Source organism: Perissodus microlepis, chromosome 9, assembly GCF_051167445.1.
Source record: "Perissodus microlepis isolate ML-2025 ecotype Zambia chromosome 9, ASM5116744v1, whole genome shotgun sequence".
In the NCBI taxonomy this organism is placed as follows: Eukaryota; Metazoa; Chordata; class Actinopteri; order Cichliformes; family Cichlidae; genus Perissodus; species Perissodus microlepis.
In genome coordinates, this window is record NC_140469.1 from 24,637,604 (window position 1) to 24,648,227 (window position 10,624).

Here is a 10,624-nt window from a genome sequence, read left to right on the forward strand (position 1 = left end):
GTCAGACATTTCAATGCTCAGAGAAACTGCTAAAAAAAACCCTCAAGAGCTACATTTTAGACTCTACAGGCCTAAAAACCTCCAAAAATGGCTTGTTTGGAGGGGGTTTCCTCTTCTCTTTGGAAAACAACATGGCAGCTTGGCTTAAGTTTCCATGTTGCTTCTGAACAAAACACAAAACTTCTGGAAAAATGTCCTTTGGATAGATGAAAAGAAGTGGAAATATCTGGCCATAATGCACACTGTCATGTTTGGAGATAATCAAACACGAAACATCAGCACAAACACCTCATATCAACTATCAGAAGGGTGGTGGAGGGATGATCATTTGAGCTTGTTTTACAGCCACAGGACCAGGGCACCTGGCAATCATTAAATCAACCATTAACTCCTTGGTATACCAAAGTATCCTGGAGTCAATTATGAGGCCATCTGTCTGACAGCTAAAGCTGGACTGAAACTGGGATCATGGCAGCAGGTCATGGGTCATTGGGGTCATTGCAGCAGAACAATGACCCCAAGCACAGCAGAGCAGCAAATTTACAACAGAATGATTGAAAAAGAAAATAATCAAGGTGTTTTAATGGTCCGGTTAAAGTCCAAACCTCAACCACATTGTTATGCTGAAGTCAGACCTTAAGAGAGCTGTGCATAAAGAAATGCCAACAAACCTCAATGAAAAAGCTATGAAGAACACTGGGTTAATATTCCTCCAAAACAATGTGAAAGACTGATAAAGTCGTACAGAAAATCATTGCTTCAGGTTATTGTTGCTAAAGGTATTGTTCCTACAAGCTATAAAACCTATTGAGTCATTTAGTTTTCCATGTGACTGCAGAATATCCTTTGAAAACTGTCATGGAGTGTTATCCAAGCTAGCTAGCATTAGCTAATCAATGCAAATATGATAATTTCTGGGTCCAATAAAACAACATCTAGACAGAAGAAATGCCAGACTTGAGGCTTCTGAAATGTAGTCCATTAATCAATGGGTGATGTCATGGTGGATACTTCCATCTTTTATATGGGCTACAGTCTACAGTCTACAGTCAGCTTTAGATAAAAACTCAAACGGCAAAGCATCAAAATAAACACAAGCAAATAAATGATAAATTATTGCAGATAGGCCCTGCTATACCTTACACAAGGGTGTGACTTTTTCAGTGACAGCAAAGATGATCTGGACGTTCTTCTGTCTCAGTGTTTCAGCAATCTGAGCCACCGAAGGATGGTCCTGTCACAGTGGAGTCAGGGCAGATGCAAATTGCAATGCATAACAGTCAGGCCAGAATATATATGTGTAATAAGTAGTTAAGCATGCTCTACCTCTTCCTTCTATTGCTGTCCTCCCTCTTTCCCTCCCATCTAACAACTCTTTCTATTGCTCATTTCATTCACTCACCCTAACAGACTTTCCATTCCCTCCAAATAGATAAATAAGTACCATTCAAAGAGGAGTGACGCCCGCATCTTGCACATCCATTTTCAGCCTTGGGTGGCCATGCATCCAGACAGAAATAGATTAATAATGCATCCATATTCACTCCACCTGTCAAGTGTCTGGACTGGAATGAGGTCAAGACACTAACAGTCTCATGAACCTAACGAGACACCTATATGGATGTTTAACACACGTGTATAAAGAATTACACTCACAAGCACACATCCAGGCATGCATGCTCTTTGAGCACCTGCACAGCACACACCCACCCAGCCTTCTATACACAACCCGAGTGAGATTAAGAGACGAAAGCTTTGGTTTGAATTACTCCACAAACACTCCAGCTGTTTCCCATCAGGGTGTGCCTGTCAGCATCTTCTCTACCCAGGGAACTGTGCTGTTGATTCTGACCTTTAAATCACTGTCTTTGACTTTCTCTGCAGCTGCCTGGACCTCTATTTCACTGCAGACGGGAATCAATTTAGCACGCGTTGCAATATCTGGTCCATAGGATAAACACTGTATGCTCCTTGGGACCACAGTCACCCAAGCATGCATGAAAGTAAGTGAAAACACATATACCTCTGTGATGGCTCATTCTGGCAAGGTAAAGCTTCGGTTTTTACCTGTGAGTATAACCGTGGGATTTCACAAGGCAGAATTAATCCGTTTTCTCAACAAGTGAGATGAGTTTGAAAAGAAACTGACAGACAATCCCAGCAGACAACGAGCAGCATTATTACCCTATTAAACTGTGTTGCAGAGCGATAAAAGGATAGAAATCTGATATTTACACTCCTTTTAGTTCTTGCAAGGTCTTTATTAATTCATGAAAAATATTTGTCTTTTGTTGCTGGTGTATATTTTGGGTTTATAAAAGCCTTTTTAGTGAAAATGGTTCTAAAAGTAATTTGCATTGCTCCGAAATGCTATGTTTGCTAGAAGTAGCAGAAGTAGATCTATCTATCTATCTATCTATCTATCTATCTATCTATCTATCTATCTATCTATCTATCTATCTGTAATCTCAAAAGTATCCGCTCATCTGCCTCGGTAACATTCAGTCCAATTCAATTTTATCTATAAAGCGCCAAATCACAACAGCAGTCACCTCGGGGTGCTAAACATCCCATTCTTAATCCACAGGGTTTAATATGGATTACCCATCGGAGATATAACAGCTTCGGCTCTTCTGGTAAGGCTTTCCACAAGGTTTACAAGTGTGTTTATGGGAATGTTTAACCATCTTCCCAGACCTGGTTTGCAGTCTCTGGTCTAATTCATCTAAAAGGTGTTTTATAAGGTTGAGGTCAGGACTCTATGCAGGCCAGTCACGTTCTTTCACACTCGCTCACTTATCTATGTCTTTATGGACCTAGCTTTGTGCACTGGTACGCGATCATGTGGGAGCATGAAGGCACCGTCACCAAACTGTTCCCAAAAAGTTGGGAGCATGAAACAGTCCTAAATGTCTTGTTATGTTGACACATTAAAAGTTCCTTTATTTAGATCTAAGGGACTGAGCCCAACTCCTGAAATACTACAACATATAATCGCCTTTCCACCAGAGGCCATCGAAGGTATTGGAACACCTGAATTCAGTAATTTGGATTGGTGTACCTGTCTATAGAGTCCAGTGACAGAGGAGAACACACTTTTTCGTTTACTGTAGCACTACACATCTAACAGATCACATCATGAGAGTGCTTGTGTTTTTCATGGGCTAAAAAATATTATCCATGGTCTGCTGTAGCACACTGAAGTAACATATTGTTGATTTATGCATCCGTTTTTTTTTTTTAACAGGGGGCTAGAGCCTATCCCAACTGATAATGGGTGAGTCTGTAACAGGACTAATACAGGGAGACAGACAGTCACTCAGCCCTATGGCCAATTTAGAATCACCAGTTAACCTGACATGCATGTCTCTGGACTGTGAGAGGAAGCTGGAATACCTGGAGGGACCCAATGCATGCACAGGGAGAACATGCAAGTCCCATGCAGCTGACAGGTTTGAACTAGGAATCCTTGTGTTAACCACTGTGCAATTGTTGAAAATGCACTTTTTTCTCTGGATATCCTAAAACCATTAAATAAAACATTAATTCTGCAATGATTTTCAATGTTTGGCCCATTTCAGTATAAGTCCAACTATAATAGACCTATAATGAAAACACCATTTAAGCTTGAACTTTTTTTCTTTAGTAAAAAAAAAATTAAAGTTCTTCTAAAAAATGTATATATTTGTAGCAAGTGACACTTCCCATCATTTGGAAGCACAATGCAGGATAATTTTCCATCTCCAGCAACATGGAAAACAGCATCCGTGGAGAACACCAGCAGACGGGTCACGTTTCTCCAGCCAATCTGCCGCTGCAAGTGAAGAACTTTTAGTCAATAAATTACCGATTGGCAGCAAATTGAACACAGCGACCACGACCTAAGTGTTTCTGACAGACTTCTAGAAAAGAATTACCTTCCTGCTTTTCTATGTAATCAAATAACTGTGAATGAGTAATACTTTGTGCCTTCAAGTTTAGGGCTTATATCAAAAACCTGTGAAATTCAATTATAGAAATCAAATTTTCATGTTTAAGAGCTTGTGAGTCTAAGATACACCCAAAACTGAGTGATGCAGTTTCCCAAAGGAAGCTTAGTATTCTGTAATAGCCCTTTCATCTATTGTCTGCAGTCTTTCCACTTCCTCCACATAACGCCCACTCAAACAAAAGCAACAATATCTGTATTGCAGTCGAGCTCCCTGCTGGGCTTTCTCACATTACCTCACACATGGTGGCCTGCATCAGGTCATTCAACCCAACCTCTGGTGAATCCAGGTTACTGGAGATCCGTTGCCCCCCTACCAGCTCTGTGAAGACGCTTCCGTTGGTGGTGAGGCTTAGGATGTTGTGGTAGGTGAAGGGAGGGGTGCAGGGCCAGGGCTAAGTCCTTTTACAGGGATTTCTGAGCATGTCCTTTGCAGTGTTGATGTATAGAATCACTGTCTTTCCCACAAATGCAACAAAATCTTTTGGAAGTGGAAGTGGAAAGGAACAAAGGGAAATAAGAAGTACTGTGTGCTGAGAAGTGAATAAAAAAAAAGGATGGGGGGGGGGGGAGTAAGATAACTAATGGTTTCCTGTCTCCCAAAAGCTACCAGTTGTCCTTGAGCAAAGCACCTAATTCCCAATCACTCCAGCAGTGCTGCTCAGTGGTCAGTAGTAAGATTACGATTATACTGGGCAGCTCCCAGGTGTATAACTATGTAAATGGGGCACAAGGGTATTCAAAAAAAATGAATATACAGATATAAAAAGTTATAAGAAAATTGCATTGACCTAAATTTCATATGATAAGGAAACTGAGGCAAACAGACCCAATCTGAAGTCACTGGTGATATTCTTCACTTCTTTCATGAGGTCAGCCCCCAACTTTTTAACATTCATCAGGTCATCCTCCATGGAAAAAGACAGATCCATCAGGTAGTACAGGTCTATGAGGTAGTCCTTTACCTGTTTGAACTTCACCTCAAAGCTCTGGGGTTCTACTATAGATGGGAAATGTGGAAATTCTACTGCAAAACACACCACAGCTATAAAAGTAGCTCTGTACTATTTGGAAGTGTGCACACATCACACACTGTTTCAGGCTGATTCTGATATTTGTGGAGGGTTTCTACTTTTACATTTGATATTTTTATGCAGTTGATACAAAAAGATTTTGTGGTTCATGGTTTCTTTTGTGTGTGGGTGTCGCTGGGTGTTTTTGGTCTCCTCATTACTCAGCCAAGGTTGTGCACAATACCCTGTAAACCTGATTTGGTCATTGCTTCTAAAGGTGTTTTTTTTTTTTGACTGACTTACGACTGCTTTAGTTTCATAAGACTTGAAGGAAAGCTCTCATTAGTTGAAATCAGTCACAAGGAGAGAGCTGCACCAAAAATCTCCAGACTACTTTGGTCACTAGCAGATTGCCACAGTCATCCGTTATGTCTACATGGAAGACCTTGACTTGTCTTCAAACACTTGTTAATTGCTAGCTGAGTGATATTAAAAACTTGAGAAAGAGTAACACAGACAGAAATGGAGAGAGTTCACTTTCAAAATACAACTTATGCGTCAGTGCTGAAGCCAACACATTTCACCAGGTGGAACTTTAAAGGCAATGCATTTTATGTCTCACTGTTCAGAGTTTCAGTACTGCTTATAAAAAGTATTTTTAGACAAGTAAGCAAACTAGCAATCTGCTAGTGACTCAAGCAATTGCAATTTTTTGGCCAATACACATTTTTCCCTAGCAAATATCAATCCACTCTGATCCACCATCCATTATCTTCCGCTTATCCTCCCTGCTACCAGGCTGGAGCCTACCCCAGCTACCATAGGGCAAGAGGGTGAGAGGCAGGGCTAACACATAAAGACACTCACATTAACACCTATGGGCAATTTAGAATTACTAGTTAATCTAATCAAATGTCTTTGGACTGTGGCAGGAAGCTGGAGTATCCAGAGAGAACAACAGTGCTAATCACCGCACCACCTTGCTGCCACCCCAGCAACCAGTGGTTGCAAAATGGCTGCAGACTGGCCTTTAGGGCTGTGTGACTTGGGCCTTATTCACTTGACTTTGCATTGTCACCATGATACAATACATGTAGTGTCCTTTCCTTCCCATGATGTTATCACGATAAAGGCTAAGTGCTTAAAAAATTGCATTACACAAACTAATGACATTGGCTACATCCCTCTTTTATGCGCAGTTTGCTAAAGCTAATAAGTGACATTACTAATGTAATTAAAAATGCATTAATTATACTGGTAATTTATACCCACCTGGTCTGAGGTGCAGAAGGACAGTCTGAGGCTGGAGCTGGGTCACTACTCTGTGCAGGCGTTTATGTCTTTGTTCTTTAGGATGAAAGGTGATCTTCCGGTTTTTCAGAAGGACAGTGGAACCTCTAGGGTCCTCCAGGTGATCAAAAGGACAGCCCCTCTTTAGCAGGGCTCCGGCTGTGTCGCAGCGCTCCCATATGTGCTGACCCACTTCTAGAAAATTCTTTACACAGCTTTAAGTTAAGTTCAACGCCTTACATCAACACTGACTGCAAAAAGGGCAAAGTCAGTGCTGCAGTTAATGGAAGCAGTACAGAAAGGATGTGAATGTGTGTGTGTGTCTCTCTGTGTGTTTCTTTTAACTCAAAAAACAAAGCCCTTCATCTTTCAACAACATCATTAAAATGGAACACATATGATGTTTCATATATTAAAAATTTGCTTACAGGGTTTACTGTTGTTATAAAACACATGCTTACATCGCTGTTTGATACAACACAACATGCACACGACAACATATGATGTACTAAATATACAGTACTGTGCAAAGGTTTTGAGCCACCCTCGAATAGTTTATATTTTTGCTTCCAAGGAGTCAGACATTCATGCAGTTTTCCTCTGGACAGTGGCTCCTTTTTCACTCATTTTCAGTTCAGTCCTTGTATCTGACCATTTTTAAAGGGATCTTTTTTAGTTGTTAAACCAATGAACTGAGAGAAAGAGAGATAGGAAGAGATAACACAATTTAACAGACATAAAATAGTACTTTTGAACCAACAAGCTGATTCTATTAGCTGAAAAGATGCGATATTTTGGCATCGTGTGCAGTCTGCCCATAAAAAATTAAGGAAACTGGAGAACTGGACAAATAGAGGACAGAAGAAGTGGCAGGCCTAAAAAAAGCCATAGCTTCATCAGCTATCGCAAAATGAAGAATAGCAAAATGAAGATTATATGAAAGTTATGTTCTTCAGAAATAGGAAAAAGTGCAGCAAATACCTGACACAGCACCTGTGAGAGGTGCTTGAGTTTAATCTTGATCAGAAATGTTCTCAGCTGAAGGGTGGCTGTTGTGAAGCCATTTTTTAAAAAAAAATATTCACCTTCAAGTTCCTTAGATTGCACAGACTCTGTTTTTGCCTTCTATATTTTGCCTTCTATATTTTACACCTATTTCCCAAGCAGCATATGAAGATATAAGGTGTGGCTTGAGACTTTTACACAGTACTGTAATTTAAGTAATTAAATATGTAACTACTTAATTTTATTAGGATTAATCAGTAATAGCGTTCAATCTTAATACAAAATACAAACTAGGACTTAACCCATCCGCTGCTAACTTTTCAAGGTCTCCACTCAAATAAATTGGAGATTTCTATATCCACTAAGCATCTCTCTGTTAAGGGAACAGATCTGGAGTACTGAAAAACTTTTTGTGGACCAAAAATATACTTGGTGTTCAGTTAACAGTGAACCCGCCAAAAAAGAAGTCACAGAGTATTTCCAAGGCCATTCACCTCCTAAGTACACCAGGCACAATGTGGCCCTGCTGCCAGGCACTCTCCACAGCTCCTGACCCCTTGACTTTCACATTCGTGATGTGAATGGTCTGCAAGAGAACAGAAACTAGCAAGAGGCTCCAATATTCCATCATGTGAATGCACCGTACGCAGAAGAAAAGCAAACTTTGATTTTTATGCTCTGTACTGGATACATTTTGGAAGTCAAGTAAAGATCAGATCAGATTTTTCCTCTCTCTGTTTCTCATAGCACAAAATCACAAATTGTCAATGCACATTTTTCCTTGTCAGTCACCTAGCAACACTTTTCTTACAACTTAAAAAACATTCTATAGTTTGTACTTGACCCATGTTAAAAATGCAGGCTTTGTGAATTACATTTCAAGCCAATATATGATCAGAATCACACTGCTGGCTGTTTGTCATCAGTTTAGTCACACTAAAAATCTGTATGCATCAATACCTCCTAAACTGTAGTCCATAAACAGATTATTTTTTTAAAACTACAGAGGTATCTTAACTGTTTAAGCTAACTGAATCTCTATAAACTGATATCTGCTTATGAATACGCAGATAACTGTAGTCTAGCAAACAGGTGTTTTGTAGCACTTTCTGTTGATCAGTCACACCTGAGAACATTTTGTTGTGTGGACACAGGATGTCATGCCACTGACATATTCCCACCATGTAATAATAAATCAAAAGCTGAAAAACTAACACCGAAACCAATAAAAACTAAACTAAAACAAGAAAATCCACTCTGGAAACTAACTGAAATGGAACTGAAATAAACCCCCCAAACAAACAAACAACCCCCCCCCCCCCCCCCCCCCCCCCCCCGAAAAACAAAAAGTCAGAATGTAATTTAAAAAAAAATTCAAACTCCCCTGCAACCCTGAATTTGATATGCATAATGAAATGGGTGGATAGATGGAAACAATGGCTGGTGGACAGAACAGGAAGTTTTGAGGCACACATATGTTTTTTTTAACTGGATACCCTGCTTATATGTTCAAGTATAGATGGTAAATAAAAGATGGGCGCAAGCTTTAGGGTCAGAAAAGTGCCATAAACCTGGCTCCCGGGTATTTGTCTGACCTCTTGCAGACTTTTACCCCCCTCAGATCTCTTAGATCAAGTGATCTTTTGCTTTTAGCAGTACCAAGGTCGAGGCTGGTTCATAGAGGCGATCGAGCATTTGCAGTCGTAGCGCCTAAGCTGTGGAATAATTTACCCCTATACATCAGACAGGCTCCTACTGTCAATCTTTTTAAATCTTATCTTAAAACACATTTTTATTTACTGGCTTTTAATACAGCATGAGAGTTATTTGTTAATTCATATTTGGTGTTTGCTATCAATTCTCTAAGTTATTTTATTAGGTATGTTGTATTCTTGTACAGTTATTTTATTAGGTATGTTATATTCTTGTACAGCACTTTGGTCAACGCTCCTGTTGTAATTAAATGTGCTATATAAATAAATAAACTAAAAACTATAAACTATAACCTGCATTTTTGGCAATGGCCAGCTGGGGGCGATACATTTGGTTGCAGAAAGGAAAAGGAAAATGACCTCTGAGTATTTTCCTGTTGAGTGTGTGGTCTTAATTATGAAAGTGAAAAAAAAAAGAGAGATAAAGGAAGGTATGCTTTAGGGTTATTTTCTTATTTAGAGCCACAACTATTTGGAAACAGTTGGACTTCACATGGTGGGCATACTGGTGGCTAGTAGAGTTTATGAGCCAAACAAAAAATACTGTTGCCCCCAAAGGATAAATCGGCTAACTAGTAGTGATGTGCGATACCACTGATTTCCTTTCCGATCCGATACCAAGTAATATTCAGGGTGGTATTGACGATACTGATCCGATACCGATACTTTGTACAAAAACATATTTTATTTATTGTATCTCAAATTATAGTGTCACAATGATTACAGGACATCAGATTACTTGTTCTTATCACTTAATAATGCAGAATTCATCATATAGAAATAAAAAACCTGAAGTTGTGCGCTATTTGAACACCTTGCCTGCCTGCAGCACTAAAGGACTCCGTGAGAGACGTCTGTCTCGCCCTAGCAGCACCTGTCCCTGTCCACTCCTCTTCAGCTCGTCATATTCTGTGATATGATTTACTCTGGGGTGTTTGACAAATTTGTGGTGTTGCCACAGCACCTCACTTTCTTGCCACATGTATCGCAAACCACGTCTCGGCTGTTTGTGGATGTAAAACACGTCCGCACATAACTCCAATTATGCGCACTCCAAGGGGCTGCCACATTCATACAGCCATATTTCGCACATGACTATGAAAGGCGGAAGAGGAAGTAGTTCCTTCCAATTGTAGACAATCCGAATGATATAGGTTATTTCCACAGTGTTCCTGTTAATGATAAACTACAAATTTACCCTAAATTACTAAAATATCGATATTTTAATGTGAGAATCGATTCTAGAACATAAATGACTGGTATCGGAGGAATCAATATTTCAGTATCGATCCGCACATCACTACTAACTAGCCGATGGGTTCCCTCATTCGTAGTGAGCTAATGCAGCGGTCCCCAACCACCGGCCCGTGAGTCTTTTGGTACCGGACTGCGAGAGTGGAGGCTCAGGTGTGAAATGTATGTTTTATATCGGTTTTTATCGTTATTTTGTTATTGTTTTTATCGTTAACTAGGTTTCCCTGGGTCTTTTCCCATGTGTTATGAATAAATCTTCTTTTTTTTGGTAGTGGCACTAGTTTTATTTTGTTGTATTTATCCGCGACACTTTAAAGGACGACCCCTGAAAATACTGTCGGACATAAACCGGTAAAAAGGTT

At 39.8% G+C, this 10,624-nt stretch overlaps 1 pseudogene; it reads right to left on the bottom strand.

Annotated features, from left to right (window-relative positions):
• Nucleotides 1-2,278: 2,278 nt before the first annotated feature.
• LOC146380585 (integrin beta-1-like) lies at nucleotides 2,279-9,990 on the bottom strand (annotated as a pseudogene).
• Nucleotides 9,991-10,624: the final 634 nt, after the last annotated feature.